Consider the following 27,157-nt stretch of genomic DNA (forward strand, 5'->3'; position numbering starts at 1 on the left):
TCCCCTTCCTCCAAATCAGCTCTGCTGCACTTGGTACAGCCAAAGGCAGCCCTGGAAGAAGTTGATGGGCAGGTTCATATCTACTCGGGCTGTGGTTCTCAAACTTTTTTGGTTGAAGGATCCCTTTCCAAATTAATGAGTAACAGACACCCTACCCCACAACAATACTATATAATACTCATAATAAAGCACTGCACGTAAAGAATGTATTACTTAAAGTTATCCATGAGATGGGTGTGCCTGTTACTCACTGCAGTCTGTCTATCCTTGAGAGGTGCACAGAGAGGGCAGGAGCTCTGATAGAGCAGAGCATGGAAAGCACACTAGGGAGCAGAGGGAAAGCAGCAGCATGGTGGGGAGCAGACCACACCTCTGGCCACTGGTCATTTGATTACTCTTAGGCAACTGCCCAGGAAGCAGTAGTCATCTATGAGGCTGGCCCTGCATCGCGGAACCCTGGAAAGTTTCGATGGACCCATTTGAGAACCATAGTTCTAGGGAACAGTGTGAAAGTAGGAGAAACCCAAGCTTATTTAGATATTTAATTTTAAGGACTATAAAAATAAAATATGAAAAATAAAGCAAACATAGATGACTCACTCATTATCCATTCTTCTCATGCATATCATCCCTTTCTACATAGCTTTATTTCTCCTGCCGCTTTTTTTTGAAACACATAGCCCAGCCAACAAACTAAGTGCATCAGCAGGTTCAATTAAAATATTTTCCAGTACAATATATAAAGCTAAAAGAATAATTTTGTGTAGAATATGACAACAAACTTACTGCCCTTATCACCTGAACATCTGAAATAAATATTACTAAGCAACATATAAAAGAAAACTTATATACACCTGATGCCAAATTTTTCTACAGCATATTTGAGTTTTAAAGTTTTGAGGTTGACTCGTTCCTCTTTGCTTGCTCTGAAGAATCTCTGTAGTAACACCATTTACAGCTCAACTACTGCTTCAACACTATTTTTATCCTTAGCAGATCAAGCAAATAATCGGAGTCTCAAAGAGCAAGTGAAATCAAAGATAAAAAGGCGGTCACGCAAACTATATATATTTTTAGAAAGAAATTTCTTGATATTGTAGCACTTGCAAAGGAAAAATGCTCAGTAGTGAGAAACTAAAAATGAAAAATTAAGGTTACATTAAATTCCTTTTCAATACCATTATATTAATTACATATTTGGTAATGCTACTGAAAGCAGTAAATGACACTGTACATAATATTCTTTTTGGCACAGCAAGAAGAAACATGTGTTCTTATTGGCATTACTTCAACAATAAATTTATCACCAGGACTCACTCACAGTCGGCCTCAAAAGGACATGCAATTATTACATACAGCAACATTCCATCTCATTTTAGTACAGCTTCCCATGGGTGTGTTTGTTGCCTTGTGACTCAAGCTACTCAACTAGACACTTCTCTAAGCACTGATATACATGACTTACTTTTCACTCCCCCATACGTACATGCATATCTTGTGCTTTTTTTAAACCACAGTCAAAGCCACAGGCAATCATCCATGGTAAGAGTCAGCATTGTTACAAATTAATATACAAATACTCGGGCTAGAAATGTAAATATCTGTAAACACATAACAAATTCAAAAGACCAATGTTTGAACTGGAATTTAACATTTTACAATTTATTACTGTGGAACTAAAACACCAAGATAAAACCTGCATGGCCATTTATTACTCTAACACTGTCTTGTGAGAAAAATCCATTTACAGCTGCTCGAATAACATTTTAATTAAGAAAATGGTTAATGTATTTTTGACTGTACATATACATTGAGACTCAGAGCTAGTGACCAACTGAACTGCTAAATTTTAAAGGAAACTTAATACTTGAATAAAGACAGTGATTCACAGTTACTTAAAATTTGATGAAACATTAACTGTCCAGACACTGGAATCATCACTGCATTACGATACTTGCATACACATATACACTTCACAGAACTTCACACAAAGGTCTTAGTTTAAAAATAAAAATAGTCTAAATCCATGCATTAGTTTAAAAAAAGTACAAGGTAAAACTGGATTCTTATTGGCGTTATTCCAGTTAATACAGAAAGGAGATCTTAGCTAAATTGTATAACATTGTGTTCTTTACATACAATTACTGTCACTATTTCACCCGTTGGTTGTGTTGTGCAGCATTCACATTACAATATTATGTAAGGTAACTACAAATACTTGAATCAATGCTTTTTGGTAACTTAGTATTCATAACTAGTAAGCAGTTTTAAAAGCTTCATTGAAGTTTGGATTTGTGCAATGTAAATTGCTTCCATTTTCAGACTGCAACACTTCCAACTAATTTCCATGTTAAGTCGACCCTGAATATATTTTGTTCACGCCCTAATGAATTAGTTCCGGTACTTCTCGGCTGCAGGTTTGACATACTGGTATACATTGCACTTTTCATATTTATGATATAGTGAATGGGGCTATCACAGTGGCGCAGTGGTAGGCACCGCAGCCTCACAGCTCCAGCAACCCGGGTTCAATTCTGGGTACTGCCTGTGTGGAGTTTGCAAGTTCTCCCTGTGTCTGCGTGGGTTTTCTCCGGGTGCTCTGGTTTCCTCCAGCAAGCCAAAAGACTTGCAGGTTGGTAGGTAAATTGGCCATTATAAATTGCCCCTAGTATAGGTAGGTGGTAGGGAAATATAGGGACAGGTGGGGATGTGGTAGGAAAATGGGATTAGTGTAGGATGAGTGTAAATGGGTGGTTGATGGTCGACACAGACTCGGTGGGCCGAAGGGCCTGTTTCAGTGCTGTATCTCTAAACTAAACTAAACTACTCCCAATCTTTTTAAAACTTGGTAGACGCCCACAAGATTAGGTTGTTGACACTTATCCAAAATGCAATGTAAGACTGAATGCAGTTCTGAAGCAGGGTCACTGATTTGAAACGTTAACTCTGCTTCTCTCTCCACAGATGCTGCCAGACCTGCTGAGTATTTCTGGCATTTCTTGTTTTTATTTCTGTATTTATTTATGTTCATTTTAAAAGTACTACAATTTCACCAAAGCCAACAGGCCCTCACATCCATGATAGTGCTACATATGAGATGAGATTTTTTTTTTTACACGTCACAATGTGGAAGTTGCAGGCACTGAGTGTATGCTAAGGATTTATGTCTGATGTGAAACACATGCGACTGATCAATAGTGACCATTTAATATCACCTAATCTTGATCCTAGATTTGAACTTGGCAATGGCATATATGCTTAAATAGAAGTGTCATGCTTTATATCAACATTTTCCATCACAATTGCTTAAGTCTACTTTATATTGGGAATTATCTATATCAATTCATTACACTGTTCTTGCATTATCTTAGAATCAGAGGCCCCATTATTAATATGGAGGCACGCTGACAACAGGAGGATGTCCAATATAAGTGAGAAACCCAGAAGAAAGTACAGCATATCAATCAATGGCTTTGTAAATAGGCCTACTCACTAGCATTTTACTTCCGGGTTTGGCATCCAATGCACACAGTGGGCATAAAGAGGACCTGCAGGATGCAAACTCAACTCCAGTATTTAAAGGGTCAATCCAAAGATGGAGTTTGGAGGAGTTGGAATTGGAAACAAGGCACGGTGTGGCAATGGACTCCAGATGAGCAAAGGCTGTGCAGCAGTTCAATGATGCCTCGCTTGATATGCTGCTAGGGGCTGGAGAGAGATACTCTTCACCAACAATGGGAGGAATAAGCCTGTCGCTGACACCAAGGTGGCATGGATGGAGGGGGCCAAGGAGGTCAGCACCAGAGGCATGGATTCATTTCAGAAAGTGTTTTAATAACTTAACCAGGTCAAGAAAGGCAAGTACAATTGCACATTCGCCTACATCCTGCTATGAGCATCATCTCACCCCTTCACTCTGCCTTCTCAAGCCTACTCCATCAGACATACTTACCTTGCACGCGCACCCAATCTTCTTTTTCTATGCACATCCTCGAATCCCCATCTATCCATCCATCACTTCCACTCACCTTCATCCAATTTCATACCTCTCCCTCATAGAAACCCTCACCAAATTCAATACATCCATCAGGTTAACACATGCCATTGCAGTCACTCCTAGACCTGTACTTTCCTCATTGCAAAAAAGAGTACAGAACATGAGGGAGAGATCTGGATGTGGGCCTCCACAGATCTAGCAGCTCATAAATGCAGAGGAAGAGGTGCTGGAGGTAACTTGAACTTTGGCATCCCTATCTATCGGAGATGTGGAGACGGGGACCTCCTATCTACCTTGTGGCATAACTAAGTATCAGAAACCCATATGGCACTCAGTCATGTAGATTTGATTTTAACAGAGAACGAGTATGATCATTGTTACGACCAGGTGAGAAGGGGTCTAGGGGTTCCCTCTCAGCCTTTGCCTGGTTTAACCGTAACAGGGTTTAATTTTAAAACAGTGTTTTTAGCTCCCCCTTAGTGAATCCTTGTTCAGTGCTCTAATAGTAAAGCAAAGAAATCAAACAGGTTTCCTTAGATTTAAACAAGAAAGGTAGAAGTTTATTAATCTTAAACTATAATCTGGTTAACGACTACAAATATGCGACACAGCCACGCTAGAATGCATACGCAATAAACGAACATACGCAGATAGAGACAGAAAAAGTAGAAGGAATAACGGGGAAAAGTTTGAGGCAATATCTGGTAGTTACAGTCCTTTAAGTTCAATGTAGAGCCTTTGGTTGCCGGTAAGTCTTGCAATTCGTTGGGGCCCAGTTCATGCTTCAACTTGTTCAGATGTAGGAGTCTTTTCTCTCTTGAGGTTTTTGTGTCTTCCATGGGTCCAGTGGCTTAAGGGGGAGAAAAGGGGAAAGGGGGGGGGAAGAGGGAGAAAAACAGAAAAAGAGAAAAAAAAAAGAGAGGCTTCCTTGTTCCAGCTTCAGTTGCAAAATGCCTTCTGAATTCAAACTGTCCTGTGGCTAGTTCAAAAAACCTGGACCAGTCAGTCAGTCACGTGAGCAGTCAGTTCAAACAGTCCTGGTTTTGTGGATTGTATCATCTTAGCAGGCCCTGGAATGTGCTTCCTTACACCTTCAATGTCTGGTGATCAAAATCCATTTGGGTTAATTGGAGCAGGGAATAGTCCTTTGTCTCCACAAGCAGCGTCTTAGTATGCAACTGTCCTTCCAGCCCAGTGTCTGGTGATCTTCAAACAAGTCATTTATTCACTTCAGCAACAGTTGAAAATCAATGCTCATATGACAAAATTAATATACCTCATTCTTGGCAGGTTGTGGGGGGGTGTCTACATGACACCTTATTGATAACTTGCAACATTCTTACCTTGTCAGTACTAATTCATGTCTTTTATCGCTCACAAGACCTTCATGCATGCAGCAAAAGTGGGGTGGTACAAGGAACGGTGCTGGGGCCTCAGCTATTTACAAACTATATTATTGAGACTAATGTATCCAAGTTTGCTGATGATACAAAGCTAGGTGGGATTGTAAGCTGTGAGGAGCACACAACGAGGCTGCAAAGAGATATAAACAGGTTAGGTGAGTGGACAACAGGGTAGTAGATGGAGTATAATGTGAGGAAGGGTCTGCTGATTCACTTTGGTAGCAAGAACAGAAAAGCAGATTTTTTTTTTAAAAAAGACGTGAAACTTCTAAATGTTGATGGTGAGAGAGACTTAGGTGTAGCTGTACAAGGAACGCAAAAGGCCAGCATGCAGGTACAGCATGCAAATGGCAAGTTAGCCTTTATTGCAAGAATTTTGGAGTACAAGAACAAGGTCTTGCTACAATTGTATCGGGCTATGGTGAGATCACACCTGGAGTATTGTGTATAGTGTTGGTCTCCACATCTAGGGAAATAGATACTTGCCTTGGAAGCGGTACAGCAAAGGTCCACTAGATTGGTTCCTGGGATGGAGCGGGTTGTCCTATGATGAAAGGCTGAATTATTTGAGCCTATAGTCTCTGGAGTTTAGAAGAATGAAAGGCAATCTCCTTGAAACATAAAAGTTTCTGAAGGTGCTCGAAAGGGTAGACAGAGGTTGTTTCCCTTGGCTGGGGAATCTAGAACACAGGGACACACTCTCAGAATATGGGTTGATAATTTGGAACTGAGATGAGGAGAAATTTCTTCACTCAAATGGTTGCGGATCTTTGAAATTTTCTACCCCAGAAGGTTGTGGATGCTCCTTTGTTGAGTATATGCTGATATAGACAGATTTTTGATCACTCAGGGCATCACAGGATATGGGGAGAGAGCAGGAAAGTGGATTTGAGGAGAATATTAGCCATGATCATACTGAATGGCAGAACAGGCTCAAGAGGCTGTTTGGTCTACACTTGCTCCTATTTATTAGGTTATGTTAATTCAATGGAGTTCACAGACAATGAATCCTCAGGTGGAACGGAATGCTTCCGAGGGTGCAACGTCACTCATGCAAAGTGTGTATCAGCTCCAGTATTCACATTTCGGTGCAGCCAGACAGACAGATAGTTGGGTTTTCACCTGTTGAGTCATATTTAACAAGTGAGCAAGAGCAGATTGCAGTGGCAGTAGTGGAGAGTTCACGTTGGAGGGTGCAGCTTTCTCTATGCTCTGCTCAGCTGAAAACAGATGTCGTACCCTTGGGGCTGGCAAAGAAAAGGAGAATCAGAGTGCATCACAGATTCTCTGCTGCTGCTCAGACAGGCCTTCCAAGCACACTGAATGACTGCAGAGAGAATGGAGGAATCCACCTCAAGCATGTAGTCTAAGTTGTCTCTCATCCAATATGGTGTCCCCAAATCCCTCTGTAAATTTGTGCCTCACTGCAAACTACTGAATATTATTCAGTATACTTTCCACTTACTGATGTGGCAGGGCATTGTGACAATGTACTCTTCCATTGATTAGTCTGGCTCCATGGAACAACAATCAACAGAGTCCATGCATGTCTTGACCTCAGCCATGCAGACTCTGGATAATATGCCCGTCATGCTAAATAGGATGCCGGATACCTTTGCCTTACAACACCACTTTGATCTGCACTAAGTGCTCTCCAGCATAGTGGCAGCAAGGAAATAAGTTGGGCCATGAGAGTGTTGATGACAAAAGGGGATATGGAAGTGGGGACTCCATTCAGAGCGCTTTAATTTCTCACCCATTGGCTCCCGGGGTCCCAGTCAGTACCCAACATGCTGCCTTGTCTCCCGATGGCTGAATCTGCCACTGCACAGTAGTGCAAGGGGTGGTTGGTTGTTTGCAGGACTGTTTTGTGTTGTGGCATTGGTGTGGTGGGTGGTGTTGGATGAAGAGTGGCCATTGCATGAACTTGTGACACCAGACAACTGGTGCGACCCGACTGAACCTTGCATTAATAAGGATATCCCTCACAGCGATATGAGCAGTTGGTGCTGCATTGCCCTCATTACCATCCTCCTCCTCAGAATCATCCAGAGGGCATCTAAGCTCTGCACCATGTTCCTCCTGTCGGTCCCAAACCTCACTGCTGCATAATGTTACACAGAGTACAGCACATCATGACCATTCTGATGCCCTGGCTAGTGCCAAGGATATGGATCAAAAGGCAGGCAAATGGAGCAGAGGTCCAGATCAGCCATGATCTAACTGAAATAAAAGCAAATTGCAGAAAATACTCAGCAGGTCAGGCAGCATCAGTGGAGAGAGAAGCAGAGTTACCGTTTCAGGTCTGTGATCTTTCATCAGGCTTGTGAAAACTGCATGTTTTTCAAATAAAACAAATATTTGAGATATATCTTATAGATTCGGAACACTTGAAATCTTAATTTAGAATTTCAAAACAAGTTCCTTATTTGTACCTTACTGTGAATTATGCAACATCACACACTGTAATTGCTCAGATAATCTAATAGATTGTCATATGCAATAACATTTCTAAGTGATAAGAGCCTACGATATTTGTATATTACTATGAAAATAAATATGAAAGATCAAAAGGAAAGATGGAATTTTGGCTCCAGATGGCTTCAATTAAGTCATCTAAGTCGTCACATTATTTATGGTGTCCCTAAATCCCTCTAAATTTGTGCCTCACTGCCAACTACTGAATATTATTCAGTATATTTTCCCCTGAATGTGAACATTACTTTAAAATTCCTAACTATACTAACTATTTTTCTTTCCAAATGGCAGCATTAGTAAGAACAAGTTAACGTCTTTTTGCAAACAAATAAATCTGTCTTTGGGTTTCTTCTTTCTCTCATTACTAAATATTTCAATTGGCTGACTTGCTGTAAGAGGAGCCATTGTTATATCAGCTCACAGTCAGCTGCAGCACATGCATACAATATTGAAGGTTAAACTGCTTCCTTACCTAACAATCCTCACTTTCACAATTGTTCTGAATGACAAACCAGTAGGTTGAGTAGAAACTCAAATCAAGGCAGCACACAACTGTTGATCTCTGTTTATAGATCATGGAAAAGGGGAAGGAAATTAAATTTTGAATGCATTTCTTACTGTGATAAGTTTGTGTGTTTATTTATACTTGGCAGGGAACTTGTCCTGCAAACTCTGCTCTTGCGTCATTATCTGAGAATGCTCTGCATGTTGGCCGGCACATTGCAAATAATCATTGCTTCATAGTTTCAAGTACGGAACAAAATTAGGCCAAGTACATGTAACCCCCAGCAGATAAAAAGGAACAGACCGAGATGTCCCTTCCTGCTATCTACTTTTCTATCCACATATGGTAAGCAGACTATTAAAACACAATGCCACATTATCACAATTTGGGAATAGTAATTTCTAAGTCTCCACAACAGACTAGTAAGCTATTTACCATGATTTGCCAGAAGGACGAAGCTAACACATCCAATTTTGAAAAAATGAAATATTGGAGGCAGTACAACATAGAAAACTGAGTGGCGCTGACTTATATAAACTGGTGACAGATCTCAGGTTCAATTCCTGATTCTACCTGAATAAGTCTATTTTCAACCCAGTCAGTTTTAATAGCACATCCATTAACTTCAGAATGCTTAGTGCCCCCAGTTAAGGAAAGGACAGAAAAGTCAGCCAGATTTCCCAAGCTTGATAGTTATTCAGTAACACACGCCAACAGCCACCCCCACCAAAAAAGTGAGAGCATGTTCGGAGAGCAGATTAGGTTAGGTTGCAATCCCTCCCATAGTCAGTTGCTTGCTATCTATCCCACACATGGTGAGTGACCATGCGGGCAAGGCACTAGAGGTTGGTGACACCCGTGGAACTAGTGAAACTTGTAAATCAGGGCACCTAAGGGATTTGAATCAGGTGTTCTTTACTTACAGGTAAGTCCCTATTTTCAAACTGACCATTGTACAGTGAGCCAGATGTTAAGACAAATATTCCAGGATTGGCTGCATCTCTTGCACCATTGTTTTTTTCACCCTCACCTGGGATCGTGCATAATTCTGCAGTCGTGCCTGTGGGATGTAATTTCAGTTCATTTTCTGCTCATTGGGTTTCCAAGTTCATTGCCACCCTTTGGTCCTTTTCCATCAAGGGAGGGATGTCCCAATCCCGGATCTGTTACATTGGCAGCCTGCAAAAGGCAACAAGGCTACTGTAGGGCCAAAGTGCTTGGCAGAACCAGCCAAATTGGGGATGGGGGGATTTAATGTCCTGCAGACCCCTTTCCAGTACACCCTCCCCCTATTTGCTGCACCTGTTAATGTTTGAAGTGCTGAGGAGGGTGGTGGGGGGTGGCAGGTGTCTGTTAGTAGCATATCAGTACGTGATGAACTAGTGGAGTAGGGCTCTGGATCATGTGACATCAGATCACATGACTTCTATCACTTCTACAAGGATCCCCTGTAGTTCAGAATCTTTATTTGTGGTTTTGCGGCAGCAGCTGTTGTGTGAGAAGTTCCAAGAACCAGAGGACCACCTGAGAGCAGGTGAAGAGGAGAAACTGAGGACTGGGAAAGAAAAAAAACACTCTCTCCATCTCTCCCCCTTAGCCTCCAGTCTCCATTTCTGTCCTCCAGCGCCCATTCCAGTCTTCATCTCCCCACCCAACTCATAAGCACCCCAAGAGTTCAGCATCACTCCCGCAGTATGTTCAGCACCCTCTGCGAGTTCAGGCCACCCTCTCAATTTCAGGGCTTCCAATTGCCAACTCCTTCCCCCACCCACAAACAGCAGTTCCCGGCTTTTGTGTAATGGCTATCTTTTTACCCAGCATCCATAGCAGCAGAGAAACCCCTCTTTGCCTATTTCAATCTCAGAGGTAGTGGGGTTTCTCTGCCACTATGCATGCTGGGTAAAGAGATCTCCAGTACACAAAAGGCGTTTCTTTAATTTGCTGCTGCCTCAAAATACCTGTGTGTCCGATGTTTTAAGTCGTAAACTGATTTGGTGCATTGAATGCTGTCCATAGTTCATAATTTGTGAGCATTTCAGGTTTCAAGGAGCAGTTTGCATCTACTATACGACAAGATATTTGGGACTGTCGGTGAGCATCCTTTCATCACAGGTGCCCGTTTTTACAGGATTTACTGGAGATCCCAATTAAGTTAATGCCTCAGGAAAGAAGGGGAGAAGAGTGGGAAGAACATTTGCACTTCAGTGCACTGTCACTAAACATTTACAGCTATATTAAATCATTAAAACACATGAATGGACATCAATATTACTCAAAGGAGTCTTAACACCTGAACTACAATTTGCAATATGGGAAAACGGACAGGAAAATTACTAACATACAGAATATCTAACCCTCCATCATACCCGAGGAAGCTTTAGCTAAGTTTTATGTTTTAAATCCGTTCATTCATGTGGTTGAGCTTGAGAATTCCTTGAAGCCAGTTCTCTCAGTCAGTTCAACAACATTCTTTAGAAAAATCCAAATCAACAAAATGTTAATTTAAAATTAGTTCTATTTAGATCTGATTATTTTAAAATGGTTCTACCTGACTAATGAAATCGATCATCACAAATAGCACAAAACAACTGTGATTAATGTTATGATATACAATGCCATGGGATTACCTTGTCACTGTTTCCACAATCAATCAGTGATTCACCAATGAGGTGAGGAACTGAGACTCTATATAAACAGTAATCCAGATGATAAGGGTACCTCATTTAACCAAGTAACTCAGATTTTTTTTTTGCTTTTTTGGCTATTACTATGGATAAGCTTTTTTTAAAAAAAAACACTGGCAAGAGATCTTCTAAAACAGAACACAAATTACATTCCACCCTTCCCTATAAGTACATCTGCATAAAATTATTTTACACAAACTGCCTTCATTTCAATCTTCAAAAAGCACCTCTTATTTCTTCAATGTAACATTTTAAGCTCCTACCATCTGCACTTATTGCCTCAAAGCACAAGTAAACAAAGTTGGGGAACAAGAGTCTGACAAGAACTAGAGTGAGGTTTCACATATTCATTGATTTAGATGCTGGACAACCTTTGCAAGGTCCATGAGTGAACAGACTGGCCCTGAGACACTGCAGTTGAGGCAGTTAATGACTTAAATTATACTGTAGTATAGAATACATTCGCCCAGGCATGCGCCATGGAGAGGTCACTCCATAGTCGCCTCACAGCGACTGAAACAACACGGAAGGCAGCAGTTATGGGTTATAAGTCCAGCTCAATTGGCGTAGAGATTGGGCGCCACAGGTTGCCTTTGTCGGTGGGAGAGGTCATCGCACCTCACTGGACAGCTACCACCCGCCTCAAACCGGGCAGCCCCCGGTCAATAAGGTTCTGTCCTGCCACAGTCCACCTGCTTCAATGGGTGCTTGGAGCTCAGGGTCATTGCCCGAAAAGTGGACTGCAACACCGCACCAAACAACATGAAAAAAGGAAAGAAGGTACCAGCCCTTCGCTTTGCAAGCTGGAAAGTCAGAACTGTGTGTCCTGGCCCGTCGGAAGACCTTACACAAATTAACGATTCTTGGAAGACCGCCATCATTAACAACGAGCTCAGTAGACTCAATGTAGACATTGCAGCACTTCAGGAGACACGCCTCCCCGCGAGTGGATCTCGAGCAGAGCAAGACTACACCTTCTTCTGGCAGGGCAGGGATCCTGAAGAACCAAGACAGCATGGAGTGGGCTTCGCCATCAGAAACTCCTTGCTCAGCATGATAGACCCTCCCTCCAATGGCTCGGAACGCATACTGTCCATCCGACTGCTCACCACCTCTGGTCCAGTACACCTACTCAGCATCTATGCTCCAACACTCTGCTCCCCACCTGAAGCTAAAGACCAGTTCTACGAGGAACTCCATAATATCATTAGTAGCATCCCCAACACCGAACACCTGTTCCTGCTGGGGGACTTTAATGCCAGGGTTGGGGCCGACCATGACTCACGGCCCTCCTGTCTTGGGTGCTATGGCGTTGGAAGGATGAATGAGAATGGGCAGAGACTGCTTGAGGTGTGTACCTATCATAACCTCTGCATCACCAACTCGTTCTTTCACACTAAACCCTGTCACCAGGTTTCATGGAGGCGCCCAAGATCGCGTCGTTGGCACCAGCTAGACCTCATTGTCACAAGGCGAGCCTCCTTAAACAGTGTTCAAATCACACGCAGCTTCCACAGTGCGGACTGCGACACCGACCACTCCCTGGTGTGCAGCCAGGATAGACTCAGTCCAAAGAAGTTGCATCATTCCAAGCAGAAGGGCCACCCGCGCATCAACACGAGCAGAATTTCTCACCCACAGCTGTTACAAAAATTTCTAAATTCACTTGTAACAGCCCGTCAAAACACTCCCACAGGGGATGCTGAGACCAAGTGGGCCCACATCAGAGATGCCATCTATGAAACAGCTTTGACCACCTATGGCAAACGTGCGAAGAGAAATGCAGACTGGTTTCAATCTCATTTTGAAGAGCTGGAACCTGTCATAGCCGCTAAGCGCATTGCACTGTTGAACTACAAGAAAGCCCCCAGCGAGTTAGCATCCGTAGCACTTAAAGCAGCCAGAAGCACTGCACAAAGAACAGCCAGGCGCTCCGCAAATGACTGCCGGCAACACCTATGCAGTCATATTCAGCTGGCCTCAGACACTGGAAACATCAGAGGAATGTATGATGGCATTAAGAGAGCTTTTGGGCCAACCATCAAGAAGATCGCCCCCCTCAAATCTAAATCAGGGGACATAATCACTGACCAACGCAAGCAAATGGACCACTGGGTTGAGCACTACCTAGAACTGTACTCCAGGGAGAATGTCGTCACTGAGACTGCCCTCAATGCAGCCCAGCCTCCACCAGTCATGGATGAGCTGGACGTACAGCCAACAAAATTGGAACTCAGTGATGCCATTGATTTTCTAGCCAGCGGAAAAGCCCCTGGGAAGGACAGCATTCCCCCTGAAACAATCAAGAGTGCCAAGCCTGCTATACTCTCAGCACTACATGAACTGCTTTGCCTGTGCTGGGACGAGGGAGCAGTACCTCAGGACATGCGCGATGCCAATATCATCACCTTCTATAAAAACAAAGGTGACCGCGGTGACTGTAACAACTACCGTGGAATCTCCCTGCTCAGCATAGTGGGGAAAGTCTTTGCTCGAGTCGCTTTAAACAGGCTCCAGAAGCTGGCCGAGCGCGTCTACCCTGAGGCACAGTGTGGCTTTCGTGCAGAGAGATCGACCATTGACATGCTGTTCTCCCTTCGTCAGATACAGGAGAAATGCCGCAAACAACAGATGCCCCTCTACATTGCTTTCATTGATCTCACCAAAACCTTTGACCTCGTCAGCAGACGTGGTCTCTTCAGACTACTAGAAAATATCGGATGTCCACCAAAGCTACTAAGTATCATCACGTCATTCCATGACAATATGAAAGGCACAATTCAACATAGCGGCACCTCATCAGACCCCTTTCCTATCCTGAGTGGCGTGAAACAGAGCTGTGTTCTCGCACCCACACTTTTTGGGATTTTCTTCTCCCTGCTGCTCACACATGCGGTCAAGTCTTCAGAAGAAGGAATATTCCTCCACACAAGATCAGGGGGCAGGTTGTTCAACCTTGCCCGTCTAAGAGCGAAGTCCAAAGTATGGAAAGTCCTCATCAGGGAACTCCTCTTTGCTGACGATGCTGCTTTAACATCTCACACTGAAGAGTGTCTGCAGAGACTCATCGACAGGATTGCGGCTGCCTGCAACGAATTTGGCCTAAACATCAGCCTCAAGAAAACGAACATCATGGAACATGACGTTAGAAATGCTCCATCCATCAATATTGGCGACCACGCTCTGGAAGTGGTTCAAGAGTTCACCTACCTAGGCTCAACTATCACCAGTAACCTGTCTCTAGATGCAGAAATCAACAAGCGCATGGGAAAGGCTTCCACTGCTATGTCCAGACTGGCCAAGACAGTGTGGGAAAATGGCGCACTGACACGGAACACAAAAGACCAAGTGTATCAGGCCTGTGTCCTCAGTACCTTGCTCTATGGCAGCGAGGCCTGGACAACGTATGTCAGCCAAGAGCGACGTCTCAATTCATTCCATCTTCACTGCCTCCGGAGAATACATGGCATCAGGTGGCAGGACCGCATCTCCAATGCAGAAGTCCTCGAGGCAGCCAACAACCCCAGCTTATACACACTACTGAGTCAGCAGCGCTTGAGATGGCTTGGCCATGTGAGCTGCATGGAAGATGGCAGGATCCCCAAAGATACATTGTACAGCGAGCTCGCCACTGGTATCAGACCCACCGGCCGTCCATGTCTCCGCTTTCAAGACGTCTGCAAACGCGACATGAAGTCCTGTGACATTGATCACAAGTCGTGGGAATTAGTTGCCAGCGTTCGCCAGAGCTGGCAGGCAGCCATAAAGGCAGGGCTAAAGTGTGGCGAGTCGAAGAGACTTAGCAGTCGGCAGGAAAAAGGACAGAAGCGCAAGGGGAGAGCCAACTGTCTCACAGCCCCGACAAACAAATTTTTCTGCAGCATCTGTGGAAGAGTCTGTCACTCTAGAATTGGCCTTTATAGCCACTCCAGGCGCTGCTCCACACACCACTGACCACCTCCAGGCGCTTACCCATTGTCTCCCAAGACAAGGAGGCCAAAGAAGAAGTATAGATTAGCAGGATTATGGGAAATATGACATTTACAGTTAATTCTGTGAAAATCAACATTAATGAATCACACTAGCCAGAATATAGAATTACAGCAATAAATGAATGGTTAGGTTTAAATTAAAACAACCAGTAAATGACAAATGTTTCTTCTGCACTTCAATCAAGCTGTACAATAACCACCAAACTGGTTGTTTGGGTTCATTACAATGCGAGGGTGTTTCCTATTGATGAAACTATGTTACATAAATTAAGGATTTGAAACACATTTATATGCCAATGAAGAGTGCTTAATCCAAAATCCAAGTATCTCTAATGCAATAACTTGTGTATCTCTCAACTGTCACCACGCACATGGTTAACTCATTATGCTATGAATTACTATTCCTGTAAGAATCTGTTACAGCAAAAAAGAACTAACATTGTATTTGAATATTCGTGTTTCACAATGTCAAAAATGAACAGAACTCAAAAAAGGTAATAATTAGGAATTACAGACTACAAACTACATATATGTCAATAAATAATTAGAATCATAATCAAAGATCTGAGTTCTACTTCTGTAGTTCCCTTTGGAGAAATGGTATTGAACTTTAAATTATGACAAATCATATTTTACACCCTAATTATATGGAAACAATGATCTAAAAATGTTCAGTTTTATGCGATTAATGCAAAAGATGACAAGTTTACTTTTAAATTCTCCGATCCTTAATTTGTCAAGACATTCTTTCTGATGTAAAACACCATACCGAGTAATTAATGAAAATACAGTTACAGTAATAAGATTCCAGTGAATAATTGTTTTAAAAGGCACATAGTCTCAATCAACTGTGCCACAAAATTATCCAAATTTACACACTTCATGACCGGGCTGACACTTCCAGTGCAGTAATGAGGGAGTGCTGCACTGTCAGATTCAATGAGACTTTGAACTGAGACCCATTTGCCCTCTCAGGTGGATGTAAAAGACCTCACTGCCACGATTCTGAAGAACACGGGTGTTCTCCCGTGTCCGGGGCCAATATTCTGCAATCAACATCACCAAAATAGATGACCCTGTCTTCATCTCATTGCTGTTTGTGGGAGCTTGCTGGGCGCAAACTGGCTGCAGCAGTTCCTACATTACAGCAGTGCCTACACTTCAGTACATACTTTATCAGCGAGAAACCACTTTGGGACATCCTGAGGTCATGAAAAATACTACACAAATACAAGTTCTTTCTTTCTATAGTTGCAGGCAGATTATTACATTGTGTAATATTTTGTTTCACATTGAAGAAAGGAACAAATTACTTAATGTGGACACAGTTCACATTGGCATTGTTGTAGTACACCTTTAAAGGTGGTGTGGTTATGTTTTCAATTTACAACTGTGTAAGGGAACTGATGTAATATACCATGTGACTTCTACTCTGTTTGCAAGTCTGTAGAGAGTAGTCGTCCAGACCAGACCAATGTAAGATTACTCCTAGTTGTCCACATGTTGAACACCACTTGTAGGAAGCACTGAGGGTGGCAAGGGCGCAAAATGTACTCTGGGTGGGGGACTTCAATGTCCATCACCAAGAGTGGCTCGGTAGCACCACTACTGACTGGGCTGGCCGAGTCCTAAAGGACATAGCTGCTAGACTGGGTATGCGGCAGATGGTGAGGGAACCAACAAGAGGGAAAAACATACTTGACCTCATCCTCAACAATCTGCCTGTCGCGGATGCATCAGTCCATGACAGTATTGATAGCAGTGACCACCGCACAGTCCATGTGGAGACAAAGTCCTGTCTTCACATTGAGGATATCCTCCATCGTGTTGTGCGGCACTACCAACGAGCTAAATAGGATGGATTTCAAACAGATCTAGCAACTCAAAACTGGGCATCCATGAGCTACTGTGGACCATCAGCAGCAGCAGCAGAATTGTACTCAACCACAATCTGTAACCTCATGGCCTGGCATATCCACCACTCTGCCATTACCATCAAGCCAGGGAATCAACCCTGGTTCAATGAAGAGTGCAGGAGGGCATGCAGGAGCAGCACCAGGCATACCTCAAAATGAGGCGTCAACCTGGTGAAGCTACAACCCAGGGCTATCTGCGTGCCAAACTGTGTAAGCAGCATGCAATAGAGCTAAACGATCCCATAACCAACGGATCCAAGCTCTGCAGTCCAGCCACATCCAGCCGTGAATGGTGGTGGGCAATTAAACAATTAACTGGAGGAGGTGGCTCCACAAATATCCCCACCCTTAATAATGGGGGAGCCCAGCACATCAGTGCAAAAGCTAAGGCTGATGCACTTGCAACAATCAGAGTGGATGATCCACCTCGGCCTCCTCCTGAAGTCCCCAGCATCACAGATGCAAGTCTTCAGACAATTCGTTTCACTCCGTGAGATATCAAGAAATGACTGAAGGCACTGGATACTGCAAAGGCTATGGGCCCTGACAATATTCCGGCAATAGTACCGAAAGACCTGTGCTCTAGAACCTGCCGCGCCCCTTGGCAAGCTGTTCCAGTACAGCTACAAGACTGGCATCTAGCCGGCAATGTGGAAAATTGCCCAGGTATGTCCTGTACACATAAAGCAGGACAAATCCAACCCGGCCAATTACCGCCAAATCAGTCTACTCTCAATCATCAGGAAAGTGATGGAAGCTGTCCTATCAAGCAGCACTTCTTTAGGAAAAACCTGCTCAATGACACTCAGTTTGGGTTCCACCATGGCAACTCAGCTCCTGACCTCATTACAGCCTTGGTCCAAACATGGACAAAGAGCTGAACTCAAGAAGCGAAGTGAGCGTGACTGCCCTTGACATCAAGGCAGCATTTGACCGAGTATGGCATCAAGGAGGCCTAACAAAACTGAAGTCAATGGGATTCAGGGGAAAACACTCCACTTGTTGGAGTCATACCTCGTGCAAAGGAAGATGGTTGTGGTTTGATTTTTTTGATTTTTGATTTTAGAGATACAGCACTGAAACAGGTCCTTCGGCCCACCAAGTCTGTGCCGACCAACAACCACCCATTTATACTAATCCTACATTAATCCCATATTCCCTACCACATCCCCACCATTCTCCTACCACCTAACCACACTATGGGAAATTTACAATGGCCAATTTACTGATCAACCTGCAAGTCTTTGGCTGTGGGAGGAAACTGGAGCACCCAGCGGAAACCCACGCGGTCACAGGGAGAACTTGCAAACTCCGCACAGGCAGCACCCAGAACTGAACTCGGATCGCTGGAGCTGTGAGGCTGCGGTGCTAACCACTGCGCCACTGTTGGAGGTCAATCATCTCAGCTCCAGGACATCACTGCAGGAGTTCCTCAGGGTAGTGTCCTAGGCCCAACCATCTTCAACTGCTTCATTAGAGACCTTCCTTCAATCAAAAAGTCTGAAGTGGGGATATTCACTGATGATTGCACAATGTACAGCACCATTCGTGACTCCTCAAATCCTGAAGCAGTCTGTGCAGAAATGCAGCAAGACCTGGACAATATCCAGGCTTGGGCTGATAAGTGGTAAGTAACATTCGCGCCACACAAGTGCCAGGCAATGACCATCTCCAACAAGAGAGAATCTAACCATCTCCCCTTGACATTCAATGGCATTACCATCGCCGAATCCCCGACTCAACATCCAAGGGGCTACCATTGACCAGAAACTGAACTGCAGCAGCCATATAAACACCGTGGCTACAAGAGCAGGTCAGAGGCTAGGAATCCTGCGGCATGTAACTCACCTCCTGACCCCCCAAAGCCTGTCCACCATCTACAAGGCACAAGTCAGGAGTGTGATGGAATACTATCCACTTGCCTGGATGGGTGCAGCTCCACCAACACTCAAGAAGCTCAACACCATCCAGAACAAAGCAGCCCGCTTGAATGACACCCCATCCACAAACATTCACTCCCTTCACTACCGACGCACAATGGCAGCAGTGTGTACCATCTACAAGATGCACTGCAGCAACGCTCCTTCGACAGCACCTTCCAAACCCATGACCTCTACCACCTAGAAGGGCAAGAGCAGCAAATGCATGGGAACACCACCACCTGCAAGTTCCCCTTCAAGTCACACACATCCTGACTCGGAACTCTATTGCTGTTCCTTCACTGTCACTGGGTCAAAATCCTGGAACTCCCTTCCTAACAGCACTGTGGGTGTACTTACCTCACATGGACTGCAGCGGTTCAAGAAGGCAGCTCACCACCACCTTCTCAAGGGCAATTAGGGAGGGGCAATAAATGCTGGCCTAGCTAGCAATGCCCACACCCCCTGAATGAATAAATAATAAAAATGTTCTACTATGCTATCTCTGGCCGAATTGATGTTCGGAAGGCAGGTATGCACAGATCTACCTAGCTACCATCATTCTACCAATCCAGTAGTCCGTAAAGCACTTTTGGACAAACGGGGTGGATTAAGGACATACATGACAGCCATGTAGGTGGAGTGTTGCCCAATCTGTCAGTCGGACAGCAGGTCAGAATACAACATTCTACAAATGACACACTGTGTCCAGCAGAAGTTTCCAAGATATGTCTGGAACCACATTCGTATGCAATGCACCACCACCTTCTCAAGGGCAATTAGGGATGGGCAATAAATGCAGGCCTAGCCAGTGATACCCACATCTCCTGAACGAATACAAAAAAAGCTTATTACACCCTATGGTACAACAGTGAGACGAAACAGAGGTCAGATCAAGGAAGCCTCTGATCCTGCATCACTGCATGATTCCACTGCAAACAGGAGAAGATCTAAAACCAAGTCTCAAGCAAAGTCTACGCACACTACTTCCTAGGAGAAGAGTCTGTGTGAAACTGCTCTGCAATCGTAGAGCAGATATGCAGTCACCAAATCAGGGTGTACGATTAAACCACCACTGCGTTATCGATACTTATGAGTCCATGAATTTTATGGTTAAAACCTTGTATGATGTATATTTGTAATTTACCACTGTTTACTGAATTGTATATAGTATGGTTTGTTTATTTAAGGGAGATAATTTTTATTTTGAGAAAAGGGGGATGTTGTGGTACAGCTTTAAGGAGGTGAGGTTATGTTCTCAATGCACAATAATGTAAGGGAAATAATGTAATGTACCATGTGACTTCTACTTTGTGTGTGAGTCTTTATAGAGTAGTCATCCAGACCAGACCCATGTGAGATCACTGCTAGTTGTACACGTGCAGCATAATCGTTAATAAAGAACCCACTTGACGTGTTAACTGATCCCTTATGCGTGATGGGCACTTGTGTACAATCAACACTAACTCAAGAAGAAAACACAAGAGGCATTTCATGTCTCTTAATATTTATTCAGATGCCAATTAATGTGTTATGCTGTTGAATAGAAAATAAATGTTAGACCTCTGTTAAAATCTATACTAGGGTTTCTACTTTATAGCCATAGGTTTTAGTAATCGCATGAACTAATTCACTATCTTCCAAACAATGCAGAGCCGCATGTGTAAAGTACATAGCAAAAATTATCATTTTCTATTTCAATACTCATAAGGACCACCATTTTACAGTGACTAGATAAGTTAAATTCTGTTTTTAAACGATATGATTTTAGAAATTGTAGGAATGTTTTGTGGATTGCACTTATAATTACTTCCATTCGTTTATAGAGACTAACTGTGCCAAATGCCACGTCTTTGTAATTTAATTTTTTTTTACAATTTGCCAGGATTTTCACCAGTGTTTTGGGAATTGATTTGTGATTCCATCCCTCTTCTGTGGAAAACATGGATAAGAAGCATTGATTATAATTGAGTTTGTTCTCTACTGTAAGTTGTATACAGTTAGTAATTTAAAAAATTCACAGCAAATTGAAGTTAAAAATAATCCAAAAATTAGCGAACATTTTGATTTTCTGACCCAACCGTGACCTGTTTCCAATAGTGTCAGATTACTGCCTATTCTAAATTTAATTCTTTAGATTCCTTAGATTGACAATCCTAAACTGACTTTTCACAAAGAAATTTTCAAAAGGTTCTTAGCTCTCATCCCGCCAAATCCTGATGGAAAACTTACTATCGACATCTCTCCTGCACTGATATTGTTGCTCCCAAATCTGCAAGGCCACTTCCAACATGGTCTTTCTGACAGGTTTAACATTTGTAAAAACTCTTACCGGGATCTGTAAACCAGCCTTCTACTTGATCACATTCCTTTAAAAGTTTTTTTTTAAACAATACTCTAGCAACTTTCATTTTCTGGTGCCACCCACAAATTACTTGATTTGTTCCATTCCATTTCATAATTTGTCATGGTGGGATTCAAACGCAAGATCTCTGGTAGCTCATAACCACTTTGTCACTAGGTAATGAGAAAAACAAAACATGCAGTTCATTTATGTTCGAAGCCCTGGGATTAGTAGCTCTCTCTCGAAGGGAATACTTTACAACCAATTGGAATTAAAATCAGAAGTTGTCAGAAGACACTATAGCCTGGACAATTATAATCTCATCATCAGCACATTCATGATCTACAACCTTGAGACTGCCTGACAACAGTCATCATGTACGTCAAGACAAACATTTAATTATTCAGAAAGTGATCGAAGTGTTGGTTGGCAAGTGAACAAATCAAAAAAGATTAACAGAAGGGGGTAAATATAATACTAAAATGAAATGAATCGGTTAACCAGAGGCCAAGAGCTTTCGTAAAAAGTATAGAAGAGGTAAAAATGCAAGTCACTTAACCAACAGTATTTATGCAGCAATAAAAACAAGAAATGCTGGAATCACTCAGCAGGTCTGGCAGCATCTGTGGAAAGAGAAGCAGAGTTAACGTTTCGGGTCAGTGACCCTTCATCGGAACTGACAAATATTAGAAAAGTCACAGGTTATAAGCAAGTGAGGTGGGGGTGGGGCAAGAGATAACAAAGGAGAAGGTGTAGATTGGACCAGGCCACATAGCTGACCAAAAGGTCACGGAGCAAAGGCAAACAATATGTTAATGGTGTGTTGAAAGACAAAGCATTAGTACAGATTAGGTGTAAATACACTGAATATTGAACAACAGCAAGTGCAAACCTGAAAAAAAAGTATTTATGCAGCTGTTGGTTCAGGAAGGAAGTTTATAAAGGATTGAGAGGGATCCTTTGCCACTCTCTCAGTTAGCACAAGAGCCAAAGATAGAGGAAAAATAACTTTTAAAGGCCACATTGGTCAGAAACCCTACGCTATAAACACAGAGCAGTGGTACATCCAGCAAGGGGACGGTGGCTGTAGGGGTGGGTGTGGTGCAGGGCATGTGGTGGGAATAATGACCGCTCCGGTCATTTTAAGGCAGGCCAATAAGGCCTTGAAGAACTGCTGCCATTTCACTCCCACAAACCTCTCACAGGTCTTCAGCCTCCAGATTCAGCCTGCAAGCGTGAGAGTTCTCAGTTTGACCATCAGAATACACGTCGGTATTTTCCAGTTTCGTCCCCTTCCGGCTAAGTCAGCCAAATCCAGAGTTCAACCACAACCATCCCCACCACCTCATTCAGCCAAACCTAGCACAACCACTACCCTAGGGTTCTAGGCAATCAAGCACAGAATGCATTTTAAAGGTCTGCTGCTTTTTGGAAGAAGATTCGAGCTGAGCTACATTAATGAAGCTCAAAGAAGCCTTCTACCCTCAAACTTAGTGCAGAATGGACAGCACTGCAGCAAACGCCATTTTTTTCCTGCCTATTTTCTCCCCATCCCTTCTCTTCAAAGCACTAATGCCTTGCTGGCATATGGGTACAGAGTGCTGCTGCCCTTTGCGCTTATTTAAGTGTTTATTCTTAACACATGAACCTAACAGAGTACGTCAGCAAACATTTCCAGCAAGGTGGCTGGACAGCAATAAGGAGTAAGAACCCTGCACTATTTTCTTCTTCCTGATCCAGGAGCATTGAGGCCAATTAACAAGGCTAGACTTAGCTAACTCAACACAAACCAGCCTGAGTCACGTGTTATTGGTGGTCTGACATTGTCTCATACACATATACCCTTGGTAAAAAAAATTAACAGAGTTGGATAATATACCACTTGAAGTCGAGGGGAATATCAAGTTAAATTGCTTTGATAAATGGGTGTGCCTAATTGGATAATTAAAATTAACTCCTGTATGCGTCGGAAACATGGACACTGTACAGCAGACATCTCAAAGCCCTGGAGAGATATCACTAGCAGTGCCTCCGCAAGATCCTGTAAATTCAGTAGGACAGGTGCTCCAATATCAGTGTCCTCTCTCAGGCCAGCATCCCCAGTGTCGAGACACGGGTCATGGCTAGTCAGTTACGTTGGGCGGGCCACATCGTCCGCATGCCTGACACAAGACACCCAAAGCAAGCTTTCTAGTCCGAGCTCAGTCACGGCAAGAGGCTACCAGGAGGGCAGAGGAAAAGCTACAAGGATGCCCTTAAAGCCTCCCTGAAAAAATGTAACATCTCCACTGATTCGTGGGAATCTCTTGCCCGAGACTGCCCAAAATGGAGAAGAAACATCTGCGAAGGTGCCAGCCAGTTCCAACAACGTCGACATGCCCAGGCAGCGACCAAGTGCAAACAGTGGAAGGAGCGTTCGGAAATATGAGCATCACATTCACTCGCCTCACCAAACACCACCTGCAGCAGAGTGTGCAGATCCAGAATTGGACTATTCAGTCACCTAAGGACCCACAACCCTGGAGTAGAAGAAAATCATCACTGTTCACGAGGGACTGCCCAAGAAGAATTAAAATTGACTACTGTAACTCAATTCCAAGAAAAGTACTATTTTGGTATTCAGGTGACAATATGTCTCTGAGGAAATCCACACAAATCCTTGTAAACTACATCTGTAAAAGCAGCATCATTATAATGGGGATTATTAAGTCTTTCACTTATGTGGAAATTTCAGGAAGTAATTGTCAAAAATGAAGGCAGCAATTTTAATAACGAATGATATAATATTTGCATGCTATACTTTGAATACACTAGTTGATTGTTTTTGTTTGAATTTATTCTATGTAAACATAGAAAACATAGAAAATAGGAGGAGTAGGCCATTTGGCCCTTCGAGCCTGCTCCGCTATTCATTGTGATCATGGCTGATCATCCAACTCAGTAACCTGTTCTGGCTTTCGCCCTATACCCTTTGATCCATTTAGACCCAAGAGCTACATCTAACTCTTTTTTGAAAACATTCAATGTTTTGGCCTCAACTGCTTTCTGTGGTAGCAAATTCCACAGGCTCACCACTCTCTGGGTGAAGATATTGCTCCTCATCTCAGTCCTGAAAAGGGTTACCTCGTATCCTTGGACTATGACCCCTGGTTCTGGACTCCCCCACCATCGGGAACATCCTTCCTGCATCTACCCTGTCAAGTCCTGTTAGAATTTTATAGGTTTCTATTAGATCCCCCCTCACTCTTCTGAACTCCAGCGAATATAATCCTAACTGACTCAATCTCTCCTCATATGTCAGTCCCACCATCCCAGGAATCAGTCTGGTAAACCTTCGCTGCACTCCCTCTATAGCAAGAACATTCTTCCTCAGATAAGGAGACCAAAACTGCACACAATATTCCAGGTGTGGCCTCACCAAGGCACTGTATAATTGCAGCAAGACATCCCTGCTTCTGTACTCGAACCCTCTCGCTATGAAGGCCAACATACCATTTGCCTTTTTTACCGCCTGTTGCACCTGTATGCTTACCTTCAGTGACTGCATATTCCCCTCTCTCAGTTTATAGCCGTTCAGATAATAATCTGCCTTCCTGTTTTTGCTACCAAAGTGGATAACCTCACATTTATCCACATTATACTGCATCTGCCATGCATTAGCCCACTCACTCAACTTGTCCAAATCACCCTGAAGCACATCTGCATCCTCTTCACAACTCACCCTCCCACCCAATTTTGGGTACAACAGCAATTTTACATAAAATAAACCTACTGTTGTTTGAATAGCATTAAGACGATGATATTGTAACTAATCTTAACAAGTTTTCAGCATCTTAGAATAAATGCATAGCTCATATCTTGGAATAAACACCTTCACATCCTTGGTGATTTCAACATCTCAACTCATCATGCTTTCTTTCCTGAGTTCACTGGCCTCATCCTCACTTAATCGTTCCCTCCATGTAAACTCCCCAACTCAGTCACAGACACCCCCTTGACCTTGCCATTTCACATGGCCTTGCTATTCCCATTATATCAGTCATAGATAGGCCATCTCTGATCACTTCCTTGTATCACTGTCCACCCAGTTGCCCCCTTTACATCCCAACCCTTCTTCCTTCAGTGTCCAACCCTGGAATAAACTATTCCCAATTAATTTACAGCTGCACATACAAAATCATAACTGTCTAGCCCTGCATTCACCATGACATTTTTAGAACTTATGTTTTGCTCAACCACATCCTCACCTCCACCTTTGATGTCCTGGTCGCCAATAAAACCATTACTCTCTCTCACCCTGGCCGTTCCCCCGATATGGCCCTTATCTCCACTCTTTTAAGTCCAAGGGACACAGACTTGAATGGATATGGTGGACGACTGGTTTAGCCATACACTGCAAGATCTAACTGGACCAAATAAAGCAATAGAGTCCTTCTTTTGACGACCAAAACTGCTCACTTTCACACAGGATCATCCTGGAATAAAAGATGTCACCCACAAAATCTTTTTTCAACTACAAACCATCTTCTTAAACCCCTCTCCCATCCCCTCCATCCTCACCTCCGAAAATAAGCGCGAGGAGCTCTTGGGCTTCTTTGTCACCAAGATCGAGACTATCCAATCAGCTGCCTCTGCCACTTCGCTCCCTTCCACTAGACCATCAGGCCTAACTTCCTCTAAAGATCCCCCTGCCCTGGCCCTAAACTCATCTTTCTCCAATGTCTCTCCTATCTTTCATCTTGCCCTTTCCATGATCATATTGTTCACGAGACCCACTTCCTGCTCCCTCAACCTACTCCCACTAAACTGCTGATCAGCCAACTTCCCTTCCTGGTCCCCATGTTAGCTGATATTGTTAACAGCTCTCTCTCTCTTCAGGTACTGTCCCTCGTCAAATATGTCATCAACATCCCCTCCACAAAACAACCCTTGACCCCCAATGTCCTTGTAAACTACCAGCCCATCTCTAACCACCATTTCCTCTCCAAGTTCCTGAACATATTATCGCTTTGCCAAATCTATGCCCATTTTTCCCAGAACTCGGTTTGTATCCCTCCAATCAGATTTCTGCCCCAGCCATAGTACCGAAACAGTTTTGATTGAAGTCACAAATGACATCCTGAGTGAATGTGACAAAGGTAAATTATCCCTCTTCATCCTTCTCAATCAGCCTGTAGCCTTTGAAACGGTTGACCACACCATCCTCCTCCATAGTCTCTCCACGATCGTCCAGGTGGGTAGGACTGCACTCACCTGGTTCCATTCTTATCTATGTAATCATAGCCAGAGCAGCATTTATGATGGCTTCTCTTTCACTTTTACCTCTAGTGTCCAGAAATACCAGAAATAGGCAGTAACCTAGGGGCTAAAAAGAGTGAGGAAATTAAGGATATTGATATCAGCCAAGAAAAAGTATTGGAGAAACTTGAGGGACTAAAATCTGACAAACCTCCGAGACCAGATGGCCGACAAACTGGGGTTCTAAAAGAGATAGCTGCAGAGATAGTGGATGCGCAGGTGATCATTTTCCAGAATTCCTTAGATTCAGGAATGGTCCCGTCAGATTGGAAATTGGCAAATGTTATGCTGCTTTTTAAGAAAGGAGGTAGAGAGAAAAAAGGGAACTACAGGCCAGTTAACCTAACATCAGTCATTGGGAAGATGCTGGAAACTATTATTAAAGAACTCCTAACATTGCACTTGGAAAAGCATAGTATGATTAGAACAAGTCAGCATGGTTTTACTAAAGGGCGATCCTGTTTGACCAATATATTAGAGTTTTTTGAGGATGTTACTAGTAGCATAGATAAAGTGGAACCAGTAGATGTATTATACCTGGATTTTCAAAAGGCATTCGATAAGGTGCCACATAAAAGATTAATAGGCAAGATAAGGGCTCTTGGTGTTGGGGGTAATATA

At 43.3% G+C, this 27,157-nt stretch overlaps 1 protein-coding gene across 3 annotated transcripts in view; it reads right to left on the minus strand.

The window, feature by feature from the left end:
* The window catches only part of LOC137346060 (eIF5-mimic protein 1), a 102,444-nt gene that overhangs the window by 69,238 nt on the left and 6,049 nt on the right, over positions 1 to 27,157 (minus strand). The gene's annotated exons all lie outside the window — the stretch shown is intronic.

The sequence above is a fragment of the Heterodontus francisci genome, chromosome 2, assembly GCF_036365525.1.
Source record: "Heterodontus francisci isolate sHetFra1 chromosome 2, sHetFra1.hap1, whole genome shotgun sequence".
Classification (NCBI taxonomy): Eukaryota; Metazoa; Chordata; class Chondrichthyes; order Heterodontiformes; family Heterodontidae; genus Heterodontus; species Heterodontus francisci.